The sequence below is a fragment of the Symphalangus syndactylus genome, chromosome 15, assembly GCF_028878055.3.
Source record: "Symphalangus syndactylus isolate Jambi chromosome 15, NHGRI_mSymSyn1-v2.1_pri, whole genome shotgun sequence".
Taxonomy (NCBI): domain Eukaryota; kingdom Metazoa; phylum Chordata; class Mammalia; order Primates; family Hylobatidae; genus Symphalangus; species Symphalangus syndactylus.
Window position 1 is genome coordinate 20,922,201 of NC_072437.2, and position 19,239 is coordinate 20,941,439.

Sequence of the window (19,239 nt, forward strand, 5' to 3'; positions counted from 1 at the left end):
TTCTGTTGCCATTGCTTTTGGTGTTTTAGTCATGAAGTCTTTGTCCATGCCTATGTCCTGAATGGTATTGCCTAGGTTTTCTTCTAGGGTTTTTATGGTTTTAGGTCTAATATTTAAGTCTTTAATCCATCTTGAATTAATTTTTGTATAAGGTATAAGGAAGGGATCCAGTTTCAGCTTTCTACATATGGCCAGCCAGTTTTCCCAGCACCATTTATTAAATAGGAAATCCTTTCCCCATTGCTTGTTTTTGTCAGGTTTGTCAAAGATCAGATGGTTGCAGATGTGTGGTATTATTTCTGAGGGCTCTGTTCTGTTCCATTGGTCTATATCTCTGTTTTGGTACCAGTACCATGCTGTTTTGGTTACTGTACCCTTTTAGCATAGTTTGAAGTCAGGTAGCATGATGCCTCCAGCTTTGTTCTTTTGGCTTAGGATTGTCTTGGCAATGCAGGCTCTTTTTTGGTTCCATATGAGCTTTAAAGTAGTTTTTTCCAATTCTGTGAAGAAAGTCATTGGTAGCTTGATGGGGATGGCATTGAATCTATAAATTACCTTGGGCAGTATGGCCATTTTCACGACATTGATTCTTCCTATCCATGAGCATGGAATGTTCTTCTATTTGTTTGTGTCCTCTTTTATTTTGTTGAGCAGTGGTTTGTAGTTCTCCTTGAAGAGGTCCTTCACATCCCTTGTAAGCTGGATTCCTAGGTATTTTATTCTCTTTGAAGCAATTGTGAATGGGAGTTCACTCATGATTTGGCTCTCTGTTTGTCTGTGGTGTATAGGAATGCTTGTGATTTTTGCACATTGATTTTGTGTCCTGAGACTTTGCTAAAGTTGCTTCTCAGCTTAAGGAGATTTTGGGCTGAGACAATGGGGTTTTCTAAATATACAATCACGTGATCTGCAAACAGGAACAATTTGACTTCCTCTTTTCCTAATTGAATACCCTTTATTTCTTTCTCCTGCCTGATTACCCTGGCCAGAACTTCCAACACTATGTTGAATAGGAGTGGTGAGAGAGGGCATCCCTGTCTTGTGCCAGTTTTCAAAGGGAATGCTTCCAGTTTTTGCCCATTCAGTATGATATTGGCTGTGGGTTTGTCATAATAGCTCTTATTATTTTGAGATACATCCCATCAATACCTAGTTTATTGAGAGTTTTTAGCATGAAGGGCTATTGAATTTTGTCGAAGGCCTTTTCTGCATCTATTGAGATAATCATGTGGTTATTGTCATTGGTTCTGTTTATATGATGGAGTACATTGATTGATTTGCGTATGTTGAACCAGCCTGGCATCCCAGGGATGAAGCCAAGTTGATCGTGGTGGATAAGCTTTTTGATGTACTGCTGGATTCGGTTTGCCAGTATTTTATCGAAGATTTTCGCATTGATGTTCATCAGGGATATTGGTCTAAAATTCTCTTTTTTTGTTGTGTCTCTGCCAGGCTTTGGTATCAGGATGATGCTGGCCTCATAAAATGAGTTAGGGAGAATTCCCTCTTTTTCTATTGATTGGAATAGTTTCAGAAGGAATGGTACCAGCTCCTCTTTGTACCTCTGGTAGAATTCAGCTCTGAATCTGTCTGGTCCTGGATTTTTTTTTGGTTGGTAGGCTATTAATTATTGCCTGAATTTCAGAGCCTGTGATTGGTCTATTCAGGGATTCAACTTCTTCCTGGTTTAGTCTTGGGAAGGTGTATGTGTCGAGGAATTTATCCATTTCTTCTAGATTTTCTAGTTTATTTGCGTAGAGGTGTTTATAGTATTCTCTGATGGTAGTTTGTATTTCTGTGGGATGGGTGGTGATATTCCCTTTGTCATTTTTTACTGCATCTATTTGATTCTTCTCTTTTTTCTTCTTTATTAGTCTTGCTAGCAGTCTATCAATTTTGTTGATCTTTTCAAAAAACCAGCTCCTGGATTCATTGATTTTTTGAAGGGTTTTTTGTGTCACTATCTGCTTCAGTTCTGCTCTGATCTTAGTTATTTCTTGCCTTCTGCTAGCTTTTGAATGTGTTTGCTCTTGCTTCTGTAGTTCTTTTAATTGTGATGTTAGGGTGTCAATTTTAGATCTTTCCTGCTTTCTCTTGTGGGCATTTAGTGCTATAAATTTCCCTCTACACACTGCTTTAAATGTGTCCCGGAGGTTCTGGTATGTTGTGTCTTTGTTCTCATTGGTTTCAAAGAACATCTTTATTTCTGCTTTCATTTTGTTATTTACCCAGTGGTCATTCAGGAGCAGGTTGTTCAGTTTCCATGTAGTTGAGCGGTTTTGAGTGAGTTTCTTAATCCTAAGTTCTAATTTGGTTGTACTGTGGGCTGAGAGACAGTTAGTTATCATTTCTGTTCTTTTACATTTGCTGAGGAGAGGCACAGGTTATTTTGAAAGCTTCTCACAGGTTCCCAAGAGCAACAGAGGCTGAGAGCCAGTGCCTTGCTGACAAACAGTGAGGCAGGGGGAGGTAGTCCCAGATCAGCTCAGTAGGTCTTGAGATGTGCGGAGGCTGGGGCTGAGCTGGGCAGGAGCCTGGGGCCTGGGCTGGAGCGCTGCTCTCTCTGCAGGCAGTGGGAGCAAGGCAGAGTTCCCAGGGGGCAGTAGGAGAGGGGAGGCAGCGCCTTGGTGGGAGGCTGGAACCCAGGTGCTAGAAGAGGTTTTTAAAGGCACACTTTAGTTCACTCCTGAAGGAGGCGGCTGTGCCCCTTCCACTGTCACTCCTAAATCTTCCACTTAAGTCCACAGCCCTGGGGATGGACTCAGTCCCTGGCCCCATCAAAGAAGAGGGGCTGAGGTGGGTGCCTGGTGGGCATGGGTGGGGGATGGGATGGCAGCGAGCAGGGTGCCAGGCCTGTGCTGCGCTTGCTAATGGGGGCCGCCACTGCCGCTGAGGGACTGGTGACAGCAGGAGAGTCTCCCAGTCACTTCGGGTGGATTTCAAGGATTGTCTGAATAGATGGGGAAGGAAGGAAAAGCGGGACCGTAGTGAGGGTTTGTGTTTTCTGGACTTTGGACAGATCAGAGGGTGGGGTCAGGGGGTTTCTGCTTCGACTGTGGGAAGGAGAGGGGTTGAGACAGGAGAGAAGGTGAAGGCAGGTGGGAGGAGCAAGAAGTTGCAGAGAGGAGGAGGTCACGGAACAGACCCTGACTCACCCCCAAATGCCACCAGGGCTCTGCTAGGCCAGCTGACAGTGGCTGGGAACACTCAACACCCCAACCCTAACCGTCTGGCTGGTAAGGCAGGTACAGACCCTCCCACCTGAGTTCTCATCAGTCAGCACAGATGTGGCTTCTGATCTTGATATCCTGCTGAGATTAGGAGATAAGATCAACTGTCCCTGTTCTAATGACCATCTTCTGCAGCCGCAGAAGATCTGAGTAGAAGATCTGAGGCTGGAAGTCACCAAAGTAAAGCTGCAGCAGGCAATATTAAACAGGCAGGGGAGACTTCACTCAAGGCTGCTGCAAGAGCAAAGAGGCCAAAGCTCAATCAGAAGTCAATTCTGTGGAAATAAAGGGTGGAGGGTTTTTAAACGCTGTGGTGAGCCAGAAAAGTCCTGGGTGATGTTAGGAGAGGTCCAAGGCCATCTGCGTTTGCTAAGTGGCTTTCTCCAAAGGTGAAATAAACTTCTCATAGCTTTTGATGGGGGATAGTTTTGCAGGGAGCAAGGGGCCCACCCTGCCAAAGGGACCAGGAAGCAGAGGCACTGTCTTCCTTGATGATGACATTTCAAAGAGATGGCTCCTGGGTCATTGAGGAGGACAGTCCTCTTTCATACAACTGCTAAGAGGCTGGGGGAAGATTTCTGTCTCATAGAGGCAGAAAAAGAATTGACAATTGCAAGTTTTCTAAAGTAAATGCATCAGGGGCCTATAAAAGGGAGGTCAAAGGCCTAGAATAAGGAAAGAGCCTGCTGACAGCCGAGTCAAGGCGAGGAGAACCTTAGGGCCGTCTTGGTCACACCAAGCCCATCAGGCCCTCCTGGTGCAGCCAGTGTCTGCTGAGAACCTGCAGTGGGCTGGGGGGCTCACGGTGGTTCTGACAGTGCTGCTGGGCCTGCTGTTGACAGCAGCTCTCCCATTTACTGAGGCTTTGATTTTCGCAGGCCCTGTGCTAAGCCATTCACAGAGACTATCTTGTTTTGCATTTCTCGTGATTATTTCGTTTAGGCATCACTATTATTGGCACACACAGATGAGGAAACGGGGCCATCAAAGTCACACGGGGGTGGACAGCAGAGCTGAGATTCAAAGCCACGCCTGATGGCAAAGCCCACGTACAAATTCACGCTGGTCACAAAAGGGCTGTGAGAGCAGACCCCAAGCTCGTGACAAGATCAATGTGACCCATGATCAGCCCCCCTGCACCCCTGAGTTTCCACAGAACTCATCTATGACAGCCTGCCCTGGGACACTGATTGCTTTAGGTTCGTCCTGGACAAAGCTCCTCAAGCTTTCATGCTTTAATGTGAACACAGGCATCACCTGGGGTCTTGTTAAGATGCAGCTTCTTCTCCAGTCAGTCTGGGCTGGGGCCCGAGAGTCTGCATGTCTAAGCTCTCAGGGGACACTGATGCTGCTTGTCCAGGGGTTGTGCTTTGAGCAGTGAGGGCTCAGAAGATGCCACATTCAGAGGTGGCAGAGCCTGTTTCCCTCCTGGCTTTCTTTCCTCATCAAACCGTTGGTCCTCAACTTTGGCTGCACATGAAAATCGCTGGGGGACATTTAAAAAATCCTGATGCCCACTTGGGTCCCATCCCCAGAGATGTGATGCAATTATTGTGGGTGTGGCTGGTGTTAGGATTTTCCAAAAGTCTCCAGTGATTCTGATGTGTGGCCTCTTCTGAGAACCAGAGCACTAAAGAAAGGAAGAGATTTAAGAGACATTTCAAAGGTGAAATCAAGAGGGGAGGCCTGCCTGTGGTTTTTTTTTTTTTGGAAAAATAAAGTGAAGGATTATATATGAGAGGTCTCCAGAGAAACAGAAGCAATGTGACACACACACAACACACACACAACACACACACAGACACACACAGACACAAGCACACGTATGTGTGTGTTTGCACCATAGGAGTAGTGGGACCTGGCAAATCTGAAATCCACAAGGGAGGCCAGGCAAGCTGGACACTCGAGCAGGACTTCTATGTTGTGGGATTGAGGTAGAATTGCTTCTTCTCCAGAAAACTCAGTCTTTGCTCTTAATGCCTTCAGCTGATGGGGTGAGGCCCACCTTCCCCCTCTTATGGAGGGTAATCAGCTCTACCCAAAGTCTACTGATTTAAGTGTTAACCTCATCTAAATAATACCTTCCCCACGACATCTACAGCAGTGTTTGGCCAAACAGCTGGGCACCATAGCCTAGCCAAGTTGACACATAAAATGAACCATCACAGGTGACTTCAAGGTCAAATGTCTACGGGAATGTGAATAAAAATAGGAATGATTGGCGGGGAAGTGGGTTTGGGGAGAATGTGAGTGAGTTTGATAGGCCAGGGCCCCTTTTTGGAGACCTTTGCCAACCCCTGACTCTGGCCCACCGTGGTAGTTGGTTCGGGCTGCTGTAACAAAGTGCTGTGAACTGTGAGGCTGAAACACAATGGAAACTTCTTGTCCCACAGTTCTGGAGGCTGGAAGTCTGAGATAAGGCACTGGTGGGGCTGGTTCCTTCTGGGGGCTGTTAGGGAGAAATTGCCATTCCTCCCCAGGCTGCTGGTTCTTGCTGGAGCTCTTTGACGTTTCCAATCTGGCAGATCCATCGCTCCAGCCTCTGCCACTATCTTCCTGTGGCCTTCTCCCCTTCTGTGTCTCTGCCTTCACCTGGTGTTTCTCTCCTCGTATAAGGACACCAGTCATGTTGGGTTAGGCCCACCCTAATGACCTCATCTTGGCTTGATTACATCTACAAAGACCCTATTTCCATTTAAGAACATACAGACGCCAGGGGTTAGGACTTCATCATATCTTTTGCGGGGACTTGATTCAGCCCACGACACCCACCCATTTCTGAACACCCCTCTTTCCAGACACTCTCCCTTTCTCTGAGTCCCATCTAATCTCCCACTTCAAGCCCCCAATACACTGCCTCAGAGCCTGACTGCAAAGGTGAGGCTTGGAGAAGGAATGAGAGGGGTCTCTTTTAAACATTAGTTGCTTTAAAAAAAAGTTTAACTTGTATGCTTTGTTTTTCAGACCCTATCAAAATAATCTCGTGTCAAAATGGAAGCATGAGAGGGACCACTTCTAAGGGTTTCCTCACCCCACAAGATCAGGACAGAGGCAGGGCACAGGCCAGGAGAAGCCCTGTCAGCCAGGGCTCTACATTACTCTACAGTAATGAGGCCTTGAACCCTGTTCCCTGGGGGCGGACAGCGACCACCCAACCAGAATGTCCAAGGATTTCACCACTGGCTGGAGGATGGTGTAATGACACCTAAGAATTGTAATCACTTGACATTTTAAGGAGGAACAGAAAGTTTCATGCATCATGTTTGTAGATGCTCACATGTTCCGATGGGCTTTCGGCTTTCTCCAGAAAGCACATTTCCACCGAGAGTCCCACTTCCTGGGCACTGCTGCACACCGCAGGTAACCACTGTCCAGCTTTCACTACGGTTCTGTCTCACTTCGCCAAGTGAGAGCATACAGAATGGCACAGAGACTAAGAAGTTCCCTTGGCCTGCGATGGTTGTGGGCAGCCAGGTTCGGGGCAGGCCGTGCCACCTGAGGGCACAGCAACCATACAGCACATGGGTCAGACCACACCTCAGGCAACGCGAGTGCCTCATGGTGTCGGTGCCCTGTTCCGCTGTAATTGTAGAAATCTGGAAAGTTACATTTTCTAATGCCAAAGGCCAACTTCTCCTTCTGAGGCTCAGATCTGTGGATCCTAAGGGGGCTTGACACATGGTCTGCTGAGCTCTGTGATTAGCCGGACAGGCATCGGGGGAGCTGGTCTTAGGGGGTGAGGAGCCCGTGTGTGTGTGTGTGCGCGCAGTAACACCTGCGTGTGCGCAGTAACACCTGATATAAGCCTCTTGGGTAGGTTGCACATAAGGTATAAAATGCTAGAAACTGACCAAGGTAGAACATTGCCAGAACTTCAGTCCCAGGCTGACTCAGCTCAATCCCCGCGTGTAAAGGACTGCTCTCGGAGACATGGGAGAGGACGCGTGCACAAAGGGCAGGGCGGGGACCTTCTTCATCTCCAGTAATTTACAATTTTGTCTCTAGGCCAGTATTCATCTTCCACATTCATTCCCACATTCACCACGTGTGGTCCTGGGTGTTGGGGACACAGTGGGTAGACGTGGTGTCCAGCCTCGTGGCCCAGGTAGGCCAGCAGGGGACATACAGAATTGTAATTAGACAATTACAACGTAACATGTGAAGTGTGTTAGGTGCTGGGTGGAGACTGATGTCAGAGAAGGGGTTAGGGAAACTCTGGGAGAGCTCCCGAGTTTGGGACTGGGGGACTGGATTGAGGGTGCTGTCACTTCCTGAGATAGGGAGTGTGGGGTCAGATGAAGTTTGAGGGTAGAAGAAGTGGGCTTAGGGGCCCTGGGACAGGCACATGGTGGTGTCCAGTATAAAGTGGGACATAAGAGGCGTGCAGTCTGGAAGAGCGATTTAGGGTGAGGGTATGGGTTTGGGAGGGGTGAGGTGGACGACAGTCCGGGGGAGAGTTGAGGGGCTTCTCTAAACTGGAGGCTTTATTGTTTCTCAGGTATGATGAGGCCAACAGATCAGCCGCTGAGCACCATTGAAAAGACAGTTCATTACTCACAGCTCCCAAGGAGAGGGGCACACCCTGCCACCCAGGGCCAGCCAGGGGAGAACCAGGGCTGGTCAGGAGGCAGAGGGAGGGTCAGGAGAGCGTGGGCAAAGCTTTGAATGTGGTTTCCAGGAGAAGCATCAACAGGGTGGGGGCATGCAGGCTCTGGGGCAGAGGGGCTGTCCTTAGGGGCCTGGTACCTGGTACTGCTTGACAAGGGCAGGGGAATAGTGGCCTGGAGTGTGAGAGCCCCAGGCAGGTGGTGGAGGTCGGGGGTGCAGGCACTGGGTTGGCTGTCTTGCCTCTGAACAGTGTGCTCCCTTCAAGCCTTTTCCTGTCTCTAGGGATTGGCTGGCCCCAGGGTACAGGGTTTGTCCCTCCAGGGTCAGCAAGGCCCCAAGATATGAAAGCATTGGAATGCAGAGAGTAAAAAGCCCTGGCTAACACAGAGGCCTAGAAAGGACCCACGAGCACCAACATTCATGGGGAGGGAAGAGGCTGAGGAAGCTGCGGGAGAGACAGAGAGGTGGTGGTGGGGGAGCCAGGACAGGAGGCCACTGCTCCAGCCATGGAACTGAGGGGGTTATCAGCAGCCTGAGAGCGAGCCATAACATCCAGCCAAAAACTGGCCAGTGGGGACAGAGGCCAGGTGTTAGGGAGCTGGGAGAATGGGGACAACGCATGTCACAACTTGTTTCAAGGAATTTGTCATTAAAGAAATACCTGAGACTGGGTAATTCACAAACGAAAGAGGTGTAATTGACTCACAGTTCTGCATGGCTGGGAGGCCTCAGGAAACTTACAATCATGACAGAAGGTGAAGGGGAAGCAGGCACCTTCTTCACAAGGCGGCAGGAGAGAGGAGTGAGGAGCGAAGGGGTAAGAGCCCCTTTTAAAACCATTAGCTCTTGTGAGAACTCACTATCATGAGAACAGCATGGGGGAACCGCCCCCACGATCCAGTCACCTCCCACCAGGTCTCTCCCTAGACACGTGGGGATTACGGAGATTACAATTTTCTTTTCTCTTTTCTTTTTTTTTGAGATGGAGTTTCACTCTTGTTGCCCAGGCTGGAGTGCAATGGTGTGATCTCGGCTCACCACAACCTCTGCCTCCCGGGTTCAAGCGATTCTCTTGCCTCAGCCTCCCAAGTAGCTGGGATTATAGGCATGCGCCACCATGCCTAGCTAATTTTGTAGTTTTAGTAAAGACAGGGTTTCTCTATGTTGGTCAGGCTGGTCTCGAACTCCTGACCTCAGCTGATCCACCCGCCTTGGCTTCCCAAAGTGCTCGGATTACAGGTGTGAGCCACCACACCCGGCCTGGGGATTACAATTTTCAAGACGAGATTTATGTGGGGACACAGCCAAACCATATCATGGTCCTTTTTCTTTTTTTTTAACCAGAGAAATTGTTAGGGAAGTGTCAGTAACAAGGGTAAAGGGGAAGATTCAGAGGAGGAAGGAGGAGATGATGGACAGAGGGCTCCTGAAGCACCCCTTTTAAACACAAGCCGTTTTTCAGGGGAGAGGAGGCGGTGGGCACACAGACAACTGCACCTCTGGTAAGTGCCTGGGAGGGCGCCTCTGTCCTCCTGAATCTTTTCTGGCTTGGCGGGAACATTTCCCAAGGCCAGCCAATTAAAGATATTTCAAAATCTTTATTATTCACTTTCAAAATCAGACCCTAGCTTATTATTCATTGGTATTTCCAGTGGTACTAAGAATATGCCACGAACTCAGCATTCGACAGTTTAGGAAACAGAGCCGCACTCCCCATCTCCCTCGCACCCATGGGAGCTCTCCAGGCGGGTGGAGCTGAGCAGGGCGTCTTCCCGTCTTACAGGAAGGCCCTGACATCCAAACCACACAGCCTCGGGGGACAGGAGGGCCTCTGCCTGGAGTCCCAGTGTATTTGATGGCTGGGTTATAAGAGGTCTGGAAAGTGAAGGCCTCCCCTTTCTCTTCATTCATCTCTGTGGCCTATTGGGTGACCTGACATGGGTGGATTACCTGAGGTCAGGAGTTTGAGACCAGCCTGACCAACATGATGAAACCCTGTCTCTACTAAAAATACAAAAAAATTAGCCAGGCGTGGTGGCAGGTGCCTGTAATCCCAGCTACTTGGGAGGCTGAAGCAGGAGAATTGCTTGAACCTGGGAGGTGGAGGTTGAGGTGAGCCAAGAGTGTGCCACTGCACTCCAGCCTGGGCAGCAGAGCAAGACTCGGTCTCAAAAAAAAAAAAGTAAGATGGTTAATTTTATGTTGTGTATTTTACCACAATAAAAAAGTTAGTTGATGAACTGTACACTTTAAATGGGTAAATTATATTGTATGTGAATTACATCTCAATAAAGCTATTAAATATATATATATACACACACACACAAAACCTACACTCAAAACACTATAAAACTTCTAAAGCTCCCAATAAAGCTGAAAATGACAAAATATTATTAAGCCACCTAATTAGAAAAATAATCTCCCTGTATTAGTCAATAATTCACTTTCAACTATTTGGTAACATTTATTAAGTGCTTTTATTTAACAGGGGAAAAACAGCTGAATGGAATTGTGATACCTGTTATTCTTGCTAGTGTCTCGTATATACGAAATCATCCTGGGGGCTTTGCCACCTGCTAACAGGTGGTTCCCTATTTATGGTTCTTTACTTGAAACAGATATCCAAAAACAGAGAGATACCTCTTTGTTTTTCTGCTTGATTATACTTATTTTGAAGAAAAATCTTTTATAGAGAAAAAAGCCAAGTTCAATATTAAACATTAAGGAATGAAATAAAGAATTCCTAAATAATGAGTTTTAAAGAAATTATTGCTATAGATTTTAGCTTACTGCTGAAATCATTTCTCATAAATTTTAGGCCCTGTCTTTCTTACAGATGCTTTCATTTTTCCTTCCTTTTTCAATATCCACAGAATAATCATCATCATGATATAGTATATACATGCAGTAGAGGAAGCCAACCATAACTGTCTGTTTTTAATTCAGAAAGGAGTAATTTCACACTTCCTTTTGAAAAAAAAAAAGAGGCAAAGAGTGAGAACAATAGAACATAAAACTACTCACTGTTACTTGAAATTTTCTGATAATTCAAAAGCAGTACGTTTTTTAAAAAGTTTTTTTTTGATGTTTTATCCCTTTATTCTATCAAAAAGAATTACTGATTTTCAGTTTTAAATTCATGTATACTTAGCACATTCCAATGTGGTCTTTTCTAACAGCTCTAAATAATTATGAAGATATTAAGAAAACTCTCTACAGTATCAAAAACTAAGACAACATTCAACCTAAAACCAGAATCTGTAAGTAATTACTGATAAAGTATGGAAATTACATTGAAAACTATACAGATTTTAGAATACAACACAGGCCAGGCATGGTGGTTCATGCCCGTAATCCTAGTACATTGGGAGACCAACATGGGTGGATTGCCTGAGCTCAGGAGTTTGAGACCAGCCTGGGCAACAGGGTGAGGCTCCGTCTCTACTAAAAAAATACAAAAAATTAGCCAGGCATCGTGGCGGATGCTTGTAGTCCCACCTACTCAGGAGGCTGAGGTACGAGAATCACTTGAACCCAGGAGATGGAGGTTGTAGTGAGCCAAGATTGTGCCATTTTACACTAGCCTGAACAACAGAGCAAGACTCTGTCTCCAAATAATAAATAATAATAATAATACAACCAGCTCTGATTGATTAAACTGCATCCACTCCTAAAAATTTGTAAGGAAATGCGTTTTATCTCCCATGATCTGCTCCTGAATTTAGAGACCCAGATCTGGTACCAACCAAAACTAAATACCCTAGAAGTTCTTCTGCCTGTAATGTGTGCATATAGAATGCAAGCAGGTTAAGGGAGCTAGCTTATTCTGGAGCAAATAATTTGTATGAGTAAAGCATAGGGTAGAAACAGGATTAAAGAGTATTTAGAAAATATAGGAAGATTGCTTGATGACTTGTGATGTAGAAAAAAGAAATTACAAAAAAAAAAGAAAAAAAAATACAGGAAACCCCCTGCATACTGACAATTTTTTTACATACTTTCTCAGATCATAAAACCAAGAAATGGCCTTATGAGAAGATAAAAACATAGTGAAAAGTAGTATTCGAGGTAAAAACATGCTAGAAATGGACGGGATGGCCACTAAGCACATCAACTCTGACTCACACTATGGACTTATGGTGAGAATTTCATCTGAATATCAACAAACAGAGAGTGGTGCAGAGAACAATCCGCTTGTTTGTGTCTACAATCATTGGGTCTAATCAGATCTTGATATATTAAAATAGATAAGCAAGAGTCTCAGGAAATCATACTGCAGAGCAAGAGAAAGTTAACAACATCCAAACCTTGGATTCTGGGGAAGAGTATTCTCCTGGAAGCACACTCCTGAAGACCAGAAGAAACTTTATGAGTAATCAGCACACCTGGATAGAGTTCAAGAAGATATAATCACTAAGAAAGTGGAGCAGAAAATAATGCAAGAAAGGTCTGGCATAATAAAGAAAAAGGATGACAGCTTCAAGATAAAGAAATGAACAAAGCAAAATCCGTTTTTGCTCTACAACTAGAGAAAGAAAAATATATATGCAAATTCTTAATTTAATGAATACATACTTGCCTTCAAGATGCAAAGGAAGGAATTCTTACACCAGAGGCTTTGTGGCAACTTCAGAGGAAGTAATAATACATTAGCTTCAGAGCTAAATCAAAACTACTCCAGCAAGTTGTCACCCAATAAGATGCCACTACCTTCGCAGGAAACTGTACCTTTAATGCCCTATGACTAGACAATTTCAGTGACATAGGCCATTGAAATGATGCAGACTAGGACACTGGTAGGAAAACTCCACTTCATAAGGTGAGCTCAAAAGAACCAACAAGCGTATAAGGGATGCCTACACCGTGAAAGACATGTATCTAAAACCACAATAACAAAAAAACACCCAACAAATTGAAGAACTTACATCTGAACAGAAATAAGAGAAGAACAATAAAAGATTTAAAGTAAGTATCCTTTAGACTGTAAAGACATAAAGGAAAGTCAAATAAGAACAGGAAGTCATAAAACAAAAGTAGATTTTCATGGAAAAGTACCACTTAGAGATCCTAACATTTCTTTTAAAAAATAATTGTTTAGGATTCAGACAGACACTTGTACACCAAAGTTCATAGCAGGATTATTCACAATAGCCAAAAAGTGAAAACACAAATGTCCATTAACAGATCAATGGATGACAAAAATGGAGTATATACATAAAATGGAATATTATTTAGTTACAAAAATGAAATTCTGACACATGCTACAACCTAAACGAATCTTGAAGACATTATACTTTGTGAAATAAGCATAGACAAGAAAGGACAAATGTTGTATGATGCCACTTATATGAGGTACCTGGAACAAGCATAGAGACAGGAAGTAGAATCGAAGTTACCAGAGGCTGGAAGAGTTGCAGAGAAGGAATTGTTGTTTAATGGGCCAGAGCTTCTGTTTGGGGTAAAAAGTGCCAGAACTAGATGGTGGTAATAGTTGCTCACCATTGTGAATGTACTTAATGCCCTGAACTGTACACTTAAAAATGGTTCAAATGGTAAATGTCATGTTATATATCTTTTACCACAATAAAAGAGATCAAAAAACCTACCTGTTTAAAATTTAAAGTTTAAATATAAAAACTCAACAAATGAAGAGTCGGCTGGACATAAGTGAATTGGCTATCTGGAAAATCAAACTAAGGAAGTACTCAAGTACACAGTTCACAGAATTAAAGAGAAGGAAAGTGAGGAGAAAAGTTAACAGATATAAAAGAGATGACTTTAGAATGTCAATATCCATCTATTAGTGACACCTAAAGGAAAGACTAGAGAGCATGTAGAAGAAGCAGCACTCAAAGTACTATAAGCAGATATTCTCAAGAATTATGACAAGACCTAAGTTTTCAGATGGAACAAGCCCACTGAGTATGATCAGGAGAAACAGAAGAAAAACCAAACCTAATCTAAGAAATAACTATGATAGAACTTCACACTGTCAGAGGAAAAATAAAATCAGAAAAGCTACTGTGTTAATTCTGTCTCACACTGCTATAAAGAAATGCCCGAGATGGGGTGATTTATAAAGAAAATAGATTTAATTGACTCACAGTTCCACATGGCTGGGGAGGCCTCAGGAAACTTACAACCATGGCCGAAGGGGAAGCAGGCATGTCTTACATGGCAGCAGGCAAGAGAGAAGAGCTCATGAAGGAGGAACTGTCAAACACTTATAAAACCATCAGATCTTGTGAGAATTCACTCACTATCACAAGAACAGCATGAGGGAAACTGCCCCCATGATCCAGTCACTTCCCTCCAGGTCCCTCCCTCGACACATGGGGATTATGGAGATTACAATTCAAATTAGATTTGGGTGGGGACACACAGCCAGACCATATCAGTCACCAAAAAGAAAGGGTTTGTTGTCTGGGTCCTTGAGAAAGAAAATTCCAAAACAAGGATTTAAGTGTTTATTATTTCGTTTTTTTAATTTGATACTTCCCCTTTAATATAAAGAATGTGAAAATATTAAAACCCGCCATAGTAAACTTTTTTAGAACTATTTCCCAACCTTATAGAGGTGTAAGTAATAAAAATTATAAATATTTAAGCTGTACAATGTGATGTTGTGATGTATGTATGCATGTGGAATGATTAAATCAAGCTAATGAACATCTCCATCCCTCACATTTTTATAAGAACACTTAAAATATACTCTCTTAGTAATTTTCACATGTACCACAGATTTTTATTAACTATTGTTAACATAGTTAATAATAATGTATTATAGATATCCAGAATTTATTCCTTCTGTCTAATAAACTTGGTACTCTTTGAACAATATCTCCCCATCATCCAACCCCCCAGCCCCTGATAACCACCATTCTACTCTCCACCTCTCTGAGTTCAGCTTGTAAATAATGTATATAAGTGATATTATGTAATATTTATCTTTTTGTGCCTGGCATATTTCACTTACTATAGTCTCCTCCAGGTTTATGCACATTGCTGCAAATGACAGGATTTTCTTCTTTTTTAAAGCTGAATAATATTTCATTATATATATGTGTGTGTGCATACATGTTATATACATATCACTTCACATATATGTAGAGGATGATATATACATAATCACATTTTATTTATCCATTCATCTGTCAATAGACACAGGCTGATTCCATACCTTCACTATTGTGAATAATGCTGCAATATACATACATGGGAATGTATATAGTTCTTCAACATGCTGATTTCATTTCCTTTGGATATATGTGAAATAGTGGAATTGCTGAATCATACAATAGTTCCATTTTTTATTTTGTGGGGGGGAACCTCCATACTGTTTTTCCATAACGGCTTTACTAATTTATGTTGCAAAGCCCCTCGAGGACTATCCTCAGGATTATTTGGCCAGAGTTGGTCACATGCCCATGAATCAATCAATCCCTGGACAGGAGAAAAATGATGATAAGACCACGACTAGACCAATCATGATCCAACCACATGGACCCAGGCGGGAAAGTTCTTTAGTGTGTAGATACACAAAGAATTTACACTAAGACTAAATCTTAACTGGTGATTAAAATTATCAGGTGTATGATCTAGAAAGATCCTCTAGTGTTATGGAGATTGGGTTAAAAGCATGCGGTACACAGGTGATAAAGAAAAAAAAGCCAGTGAAATGAGGAAGCCATGAGGAAGGTTGAACCTATACAACAGCATGGGAAATAAAGAAGGAAAGACTGATATCAGAGAAAATGAGAAAGTAGAATCAATAATATTATGTGAGAAATTTACATGGGAAAGAAAAGGAAACTAAATGCTATAATTGGACTCCCAGGATTCTTTGAACTTTTGCTGCTCATTTTTTATTTCTTAAGTTAGACCTGATTAATTTTTATCCCTTCTTCTGTAACATGTATACAAAAATTTAGGGACACAGATTTTATTATGTATGGTTTTAACTGTATCACACAAGTTTTTACATGTAGCGTATTTATTACCAGTTTTAGGTGATTTCTAATTTCCATTAAAATGTCTTTTATAATTTATATGTTATTTAAAGCTGCATATTTACATTTTCAAGTGTGTAGTACTTTTTAATTATTTTTTATTACTAGTTTTTACTGAGTTGTATTCTGTATAAAACATTTCTTAAGTCACATTGAGATTTATGGTGTAGTATGCTGCTCCTTTTCATAAATGAAAGGCCTAAATGTATATTTGAAAAAAATGTGTATTCTCTGATTGTTGTGTGCAGAGTTCTATATATGTCCATTAGATCAAGATTGTTCATTGATTGCATTGTTTAAATATTTTATATCCTCCCTAATTTTTCCTTCCTCTATCAATTACAATGAGAAGTGTTTTAAAACATTCCACTAAAACAATTGTTTCATGAATGTCTTTGTTTTCCCAATTTTTACTGTATATGTGTTGAGGCTATGTTATGTACATAGTATGGATTTATATATTTTTGGTGAATTGAAAACTTTATTATTATGTTTCATACCTCTTTATTCCTGACAGCCTATGTCATGTGATATTCTAATCTGTTTTGTTTAATTAATATTTGCCTAATCAATCTTTTTCTGTGTTCTTATTTTTCAAACTTTGTCCTCTATTCTAGGTATAATTCCTGAAAATAACAACATATAGTTGCATTTCTTTTTCAATCTTGTGTGCCATTTTTTGCCTTTGAACAGGTATGAATAAATTTATAATGGTTTCACCAAAATAAACTTTTCTGAAATTTTAAACCTGAGAGAGAATTACCTGGGTTCCCTAAATTTTTGTCATTCTTTGCTCTAGACTTGCACTGTGCAGTATGATAGCCACTGGCCACATAAGGCTTTTAAGCATTTGAAACGTAACTACTTAGAATTAAAATGTTCTTTCAAAATAGAATAAAATAAAAATGTTCTTTAAGCATAAAAATACACATTAGATTTTAAAGGCTTAGTGCAAAAACAAAAGAATAGAAAATATCTCATTAATATTTCCAGGCTAATTACATATCGAAACGATAGTATTTTGGATATATTGCGTTAAATAAAATATTGTTAAAATTAAATTCATCCAGCTATTAGAAAAATCAGGATTACAGATATGCCAACATTTGTTGCTCACATCATTTTCCAATCAGACAGCATGGTTCTAGACAGTCTTGACACCCAGCTACATTCTTGCCTGTGGGTTCTGATGATAGAAAATAAATTAGATAGAGAATAAATTTGTATCATTATAATAATCCTTCCTTTGTTGTTTAATATGGTTCAAGTAATTTTTATTACTTGCCATTGAAAGAGTCATAGCCAATATATTCACTAAAAAAGCATTTTTAGCATAACATTTCATCATATATTGATGCTGAATTTCTTACTATATGGGATCCTAAGATATGAGTTTTCTCTATAACTGAATCTAACAGACAATGGCAAATCAAATTAAAACATCTCAATAGCATTATTACTAGATTCTGAAGCACAAGATTTTTGAAATGGATCAATTTGTGGATAATTGATTACTAAGTTAACTTTCTCTTAAATTCAAGTACTTATAGGAAATCTCCTAATTGTTCCTAAGAAAAGAGGTTGAGAAACATAGTCTGTGATTCTGGGGACTGATACCTAGTAAGTTCCACCCCAAACTCACTTTCCTGGAGATTCACAGTGGACATTCATATTACAGATTTTGCATTGTCTTGAAAAACAAATGTTATCTTGATTGAATTCTCCAAGGTTCTGGAACCCATTTGACCTTAGAAACCTATTTTATGTTTTAAGAATAACAACCAAAATCTCCAATAAACTTGGAAAATGTATCATGCTTAAATATTTTTTAGACTTCAATCATAAAGTAACAAAGAAAGCATTTTTAAAGATGTTCTTAACTTTCTTTTCAACGTAGTTAAGTCAGATCTTTTGAACAACAATTATTCAGAGGTTGACATATGCCATCATTATTTCATTGGCCGAAATTGTCAGTAAGTCACTTAATCTTATCAATAGTTGTTCAAAAGGTTTGTAGCTGAACTAATGAAAAAAATGATGTGTTATCTTTTATATAAGAAAATAGAGATAATAACTCACTATTTGGACCGGAAAAAATTTGTTTTCCACCAGTAGTGATGGAGATAAGCAAATTCATCTACCCTCCCTTTGCCCATGTGACAAGTGACAGACTTTGCTTTTACAGCTGGCAAAGGCTGGAGACAGGCAAAATTTACAAAAGCAGGGATAGAAATAAAACTATCATTTTTTTAATTTTTGATTTTATAAGTGTTGTTTAATAATTGAATGCTGGCTGGGCATGGTGGCTCATGCCTATAATCCCAGCACTTTAGGAGGCTGAGGCAGGCAGATCATTTGAGGCCAGGGGCTCGAGACCAGCCTCACCAACATAGTGAAACCCCATCTCTACTAAAAATACAAAATTAGCCAGGCGCAATGACGCATGCCTGTAATACCAGCTACTTGGGAGGGTGAGCCAGGGGAATCACTTGAACACAGGAGGTAGAGGTTGCAGTGAGCCAAGATCACGCCACTGCACTCCAGCCTGGGCAAGAAGAGCGACACTCTGTCCCAAAAATAAATAAATAAATAAAAATAATTGAAGGCCTTAGAAAATAACTCTATATTTAATGTCTAAGTGTTGTGATCCAGCTTGCCTACGTATTTTTTAATTTCCAATGCACCAATGTACAACATATCTGCAGAACATTTCAAAAATCATAATTACAATTGAGACCTAAATCCATATTTATATGATCAAGTGCTAATGTTTCTTTTTGATTTTTTTCTTCCATTTACTGTTTTAAGCATTTGTTGCTGTGCATAGAGCATTTGGATGCCCACATATCTGATGGATGTCCCCAATTTGACACTAATTCCAGTATATAGGACCAAATTAAGACTTGCTTATTATACTCAGTTTTGTTCAAAAGAAAAATGTTTCACTTTGAAATTATTTTAGAATGTTATCAAATGTAATATTTTTAATTAAAACATTATAAATTAAAACATTTTTTCATTTTAAATAAATTTTTTAGATCAATTTAGCAAATGCTGAATTCTTTAGGATAGATAGGCAGCATTATAAAATAATAAAGAACATTTATCAAATTGGATCAATTGAGCCTACTTTGGTTTTATCAGCCTAACCTCACACTACTTTCTGTCTCTAACATGGCAATTAGGAAGGATAACTACTATTTGCGAAGAGTTTTACTCACTTTATCATCATTAATTTATAAAGCAACTCTATGAGGTAGTTATTTCCATTCAGATAACAAACTTGACACTGAAAGGGTTTTAATACCTCCTCGTGGAAACATAAATAGAGTGACGAGGTCAGGATGGTTGCAGGTCTATTTGCTCTATCTTTCCCACTTTTTTTGTACTAA

The 19,239-nt window shown here is 41.4% G+C and overlaps 1 protein-coding gene and 1 long non-coding RNA gene across 2 annotated transcripts in view; one reads left to right on the forward strand and one right to left on the reverse strand.

The window, feature by feature from the left end:
* Positions 1–9,182: 9,182 nt before the first annotated feature.
* LOC134732636 (uncharacterized) lies at positions 9,183–14,451 on the forward strand. The gene is made up of 3 exons (XR_010115979.1): positions 9,183–9,340; positions 11,018–11,098; positions 11,845–14,451. It is a non-coding gene; the product is annotated as an uncharacterized lncRNA (long non-coding RNA).
* Positions 9,329–19,239, reverse strand: part of LOC134732631 (uncharacterized) — a 472,983-nt gene continuing 463,072 nt past the window's right edge. The window contains exon 3 of the mRNA XM_063618973.1: positions 9,329–9,770. The gene's annotated coding sequence lies outside the window, so the exon portion shown is untranslated. The remainder of the gene's footprint in view (positions 9,771–19,239) is intronic.